This window comes from Psammomys obesus, unplaced genomic scaffold (genome assembly GCF_907164565.1).
Source record: "Psammomys obesus unplaced genomic scaffold, mPsaObe1.curated_primary_1811, whole genome shotgun sequence".
Taxonomy (NCBI): domain Eukaryota; kingdom Metazoa; phylum Chordata; class Mammalia; order Rodentia; family Muridae; genus Psammomys; species Psammomys obesus.
In genome coordinates this window covers 1,529,806-1,535,649 of record NW_026595981.1, presented here as the reverse complement: position 1 = coordinate 1,535,649, position 5,844 = coordinate 1,529,806, and positions in this window count along the sequence as shown.

Genomic DNA, 5,844 nt, shown 5'->3' with positions numbered 1-5,844 from the left:
AGATTTGTTATTTTTGTTTTATGTATGTTGTTTGAGTGTGTGTGCATGTATATGTACATGTGCAGAGGCAGGCAGATCTCTGTGAGTTCGAGGCCAGCCTTGTCTGTGAGTTCTAGGACAGCCAGGGCTGCAGATAGGCCCTGTCTCACAAAACAAAACAAAACAAAACAAAACAAAACAAAATTCAAGACCATCCTTGGTTAAATAGTAAGTTTAAAGTCAGTCCGAACACCATGAAACCATATCCCAATAAAGAAAACAAAGGTTTGTGGGATAGGTCAGCAGGTAAAGGCCCTTGTTGCCAGTTCTAATCATCTAAGCCTGATCCCTGGAACTCAGAAAGTCCTCGGAATTCTGTGTACACTATCACACATGCACCTCCATACACAGAAATGTAACCGCGTGATGGTGCACGCTTTTAATCCTTTAATATTTCGACCACCCAAAGAGGTAGAAACACTTGGCTCTCTGTCAGTCTGAGGCCAGCCAGATCTATATAGTGAGTTCTAGGGTAACAGGGCTACCCAGTGGGAACATGCCTCAAAAATTAAATTTATTTTAAAAATCTTGGAAAGGCTCAAGAAATAATTCAGTGGTTAAGAGCACTGGCTACTCTTCCAAAGGACTAGAGTTCAATTTCCAGCACCCACACATTAGCTCACAACCTGTCCACAACTCCAGTTCCAAGGGATTCAAGGAAGCCTTCTTCTGGTCTCTAGAGCACCACAGACATAGGTAGTGCAAAGATATACAACAGGCAAAACACCCATATACATAAAACAACAAAATTCAAATTAAAACCTTGGGTTGAGCAAGGTGGCACATGCCTTTAATCCTAGAACTAGGGAGGCAAAAAATCTTGGGTCCATGCATGATGTTTCATTAGGCAAGCCTGGAGACCTCATGGCAGAGGATAAAACTGACTCCAAGTGTTCCCTGGCCTACACACACACACACACACACACACAGAGAGAGAGAGAGAGAGAGAGGAGAGACTGTTATTCTTGTGCCCACACACATACACAGACTCACACAGATGATGTAATTTGAAAAGTCTTGTCAGAAGTGTAGCACATGCCTGTGATACAAGCATTAAGGAGGATGAAGAGAAGCCTAGAGTCTGCTGCAAGGAAGAGAGCAGAGGCCCTTTAATACAGTTCCTCATGCTGTGGTGACCCCAACCATAGTTATTTTTGTTGCTACTTTATAACTGTAATTTCGCTACTGTTATGAATTGATGTAAATGTTTTCTGATGGTCTGTGTGACTCCTGTGAAAGGGTCAGTCGATCCCCAAAGGGGTTGAGACCCACAAGTTGAGACCCATTTATTGATTCATCATGAATAAAAACAAAACAAGAGTTGGCAGTCAGCCTGGTCTGTACTTGGGAAATATGTGAGGGTGTGTTGTGGCAGGGTCTTACAACGTAGCCCTGACTGTTCTGGAGTTCAAAATGTAGACTAGGCTGTTCTCAAACTCACAGAGACTCCCCTGCCTCTGCCTCCCAAGTGTTGGGACTGGTTAAAGGTGGGAACCACCATGCCCAGCTGTGAAAACTAATATTTTATTTGCTTTGCTTATTTATTTATTTGTTTGTTTATTTTCTATTATGTACACAGTACTCTGTCTGCATGTACATCTGCATGCCAGAGGAGGGCACCAGATCTCATTAAAGATGGTTGTGAGCCACCATGTGGTTGCTGGGAATGGAACTCAGGACCTTTGGAAGTGCAGCCAGTGCTCTTAACCTCTGAGCCATCTCTCCAGACCCCAAATCTTTTTTATATTTTCTTTGAGATGGGGGTCTTGACTATGTAGCCCTGGCTGAACTCAATTTGTTCACCAGGCTGCCCTTGAACTCACAGAGATCTGGTTGACACTGCATCGATTATAGATGTATGCCACCACACCTGGCAAACTTTATGTAAACAACTAAACCAGGAATGGTGCCACAAGTGTGTACCCCTGGCACTCAGGAGGCTGTGGCAAAATGATCTACAGGTTGAGGCTAGTTTGAATTAATCCTAATAAAACCCTCATATGAATTTCTTTTTTAAAATAGAGTTTGGGGTATAGTTTAATAAAATAATCCTTATCTGGCATGCACAAGGTCCTGGGTTCAATCCTCAGGAAAGCAAGAGGTTTTGGTTCTTTAATTAAGATGTATTTTCAGGGCCAGGAGTGGTGGTGCATGCCTTTAATCCCAGCACTCAGGAGGCAGGAGGATCTCTGTGAGTTCGAGGCCAGCTTGGTCTACAAGGTGAATTCCAGAACAGCTAGAGCTACTAGTGAAACCCTATCTCAAAAAAAAAAAAAAAAAAAATCCAAATACAAGACCTTCATGGTTTACACAGCAAGTCCAGGACAGCCACCACAAAGCCAGGCTGTGGCTAAAGGTAAAACACACAAACAATAATCAATCAAGTAAAGTCACATGTTCACGTGAGATACATTTTAAGTTTTCCAAATGATCTTTGAAAGAGATGGGAGCACTGATGGTTGGTAAACAGCCTTTGGAAAACGAGATAGATGTAGCAATCGCAGTGACTCAGTAACCCTACTCCTGGGAGTCTGTGCTAAAAATAATGCAGCTGAAGCAAAAGGCTCATGGAGATACACTGTAAGATTTTCCTATGCTGCTGTAACTAATTACCACCAACCCTGAAGCTCAAAACAATCCATGTTTATCACCTTCAAGTTCTGGGAAAGGACTAATACAGCCAGAGGTGGTGTTCACTCTGGAGGTAAGGAAGAACCTTACCCTCCCTCCTTAAATTTGGCCTTTGTTTCTAGGCTTCCTCTATCTTTAGAGTATCTTATGGCACAACTAATGCCATTAAGTTTGTTGTTTCTTAGTGAGACAGGGTCTCACTACATAGTTCTGGCTGTCCTGGAACTCGGTCTGTAGACCAGGCTGGCTTCAAACACAGAGACCTGCCTGCCTTTGCCTCTCAAGTGCTAGGGTGAAAGGTATGCCTGGCTTCATTAGTTGTTATTTACATATTCATTCATTGTAACATCTAATATCCATTACACAATCAATTTCCTACAACTTTCTCAGAAGTCGGCTTTATCCTTACATAGTACATGTATCTTTATAGATTTTGTCTTTAGATTTAGCTCATGTTTTGTCTGTGTACATATGTGCACTATGTGCACGCCTGGTGCCTGCAGAAGTCAGAAAAGGGCATAGGATTCCCTGGAACTGGGGTTGCAGATGGTTGAGGCTGCTATGTGGGTAAGGGAATCAAACCCAGGTCTTCTGCAGGACAAGCATGTGTTCTTAACCACTGAGCCATGTCCCAAGCCCGGATCTTTGTTGTTTTTGAGACAGGGTCTCTTACTCTGTGGCCCAATCTGGCCTAGAACTCATTTTGTAGACCAGGCTGGCTTTGAACTCGAGATTCCCCACTGCCTCTGCCTCCCTGGTGCTGGGATTAAAGGCAGGTGCCACCACATGTGGCTCAACTTTGAATTTCTGATCCTCCTGTGTCCACCTCCCAAATGGTAGAATTAGCAGAGCATGCTGATAAAAAACCTTTAATACCAGCATTTCAGAGGCAGGGGCAGGCAGATCTCTAACGAGTTTGAGGACACCCGGCATGAGAGCGTGTGCATGCACACTCTCGAGAGCACACAGACACACAGACACACAGACACACAGGGCTATGTGGTGAGACCCTGTCTTGAAACAACCCTTCCCCCGCCCAAAAAAAAAAAAAACAACCCACCAATAATAAACAAACCAGCCAACCAAAACCCACAAATGCTGGGATTACGGGCTCACACCATCACACCCAGTTTATAAGGGATTAGGCGATCTCATCCAAGCCTCTTGTGTTGGGCAAGCACCATCTCAGGTACATTCACTGCTCAACAAGCAGTATTTCCATCATAGGCTCACAGACTGATTTATTTCTTATTTTCAAATACTGGGGGCTGAGCCCCGAGCCTTGGACATGCTGGGCCAGCTCAGTATCGCTGAGCTGAACCCCTAGACCTCACTGAGGTACAGCTCACCATTCATTTTACATACAAGCCCAGGGTTTCGGTATACAGACTGGCTTATGAGCTATTTCAGGTTATTTCTAATCTCTTAGACACCTTTGCTTTGGCTGGACATGGTGGCTCATGTATGCAATCTTAGTATTCAGCAGACTGAGGCAGTAAGGTTACCATGACCTAATGGCAAACCTAGGCTACGTAGGGCTACGTAAGTACGTGAGACTTTTATCTCAAACAAAAAAACCCAACCAAACAACTACTAGGCTGTCCAGATGGCTAACTGGGTGCCTGCAACCAAGCCTAGTAACATGAGTCCCAGGCCTCCAAACAACGGAAGTAGAAAACTCTAAGGTTATCCTTTGACTTTCCTATGCATGTCATGGCACACACAAAACACATGTGCACACACAGAAACATGAAACGAAACAAAAGCTTAAGGAATACATCTAGTCAGACATCGGCAAGTGCCTTTAATCCCAGAATGTGGCAGACAAGAAGATCCAAGTTTGAGACCAGTCTGGTGCACACAGCAAATCCAGGGCACCTGGGGCTATGACTGACACCCGGGTCTCTAAACAGTCTAAAAATAGAACATTACCGTATGAAGCTACACATGGCCTCGCTTTACCAGTCTCTGGCACATGCTCTAAGGATCTAAATCTTAGTTGCATGTTTACTGCCACTCTACAGTTCAAGCAAGGAGTGACCAACCTATGTCTCCGGGAATAAATGGATATGAAAATGTACAAATCCACAAAGGAATCAACAGCCATAAAAATAACATTTGGCTGGAGCAGTGGCTCAGTGGCTAATGTGCTGCTTCTTCAGAGGACCCGAGTTTGGTTCCTAGCATACATGTCAGGCAGATCATAGTTGCCTGTAACTTCAAGTCCAGGGGAACACAGCCTCATCTGGATTCACACAGCCTCATCTGGATTCTGTAGGTAGCCACACACATCATTCACTCACACTTGACACAAACACAACTTAAAAGAATGTTTACAGGAACATGCATGAAATTGTAAATTATTGATGTGGCCCAAACTGAGGAAGACAAATAGCATGTTCTTGTCATGTGGACCCAGCTTTTAACTTGCAGGTATGTGTATTTCTATAGACACAAGTGTGAGAAGTGTTTATATAAAACTGGAAGTGAGCCAGGCACACACCTTTAATCCTAGCACCTGAGAAGGCTGAGGCAGGTGGATTGTTGTGAGTTCAGGGTCAGCCTAGTCTACAGAGTCCAGGACAGCCAAGGTTACAGAGAAACTGTCTCAAAAAAAACAAAAAAAAACAAAAAAAAAAAACCAACACCACCACCCACAAAACAACAGAAACATTACTCTCACCTTGCTGGAGTTGTTATAGCTGAGCCAAACAATCACCAAATGATCCGTAAGCATTGAAGGGCAAAGGCGCACGCCTTTAATCCCAGCACTCAGGAGGAAGAGGCAGGTGGATCTACTGAGTTTGAGACCAGCCTGAAACCCTGTCTTGGGATGGGGGGGAATAGGACTCGGAGGTTTGAGAACATCTCTAAAGACGTTGAAGTTGAAGCCAAGAGTACAAGGGTAAGGATGTAAGGTGTGTGTGTGTACAGCAGAAGCTGACCCCGATCACAGCTGAAGGGAAGACTGGCCAGAGGAAATTCGGAAATGCATGCTCCCAGCGTGCTTTCTTTACAGGGCGAATGCGGTGAAGCTCCTTCAGCTCCCACTCCTCCACCTGGGCCTCTTCCCACAGTTCTCCTCTGTAGGCATCCGCTCACCTAAAGTTCCCTGAGCTAAACATGGGCTGTGTGAACACTCTGAGACTATGTAAAGGAACCCAACATTCAACG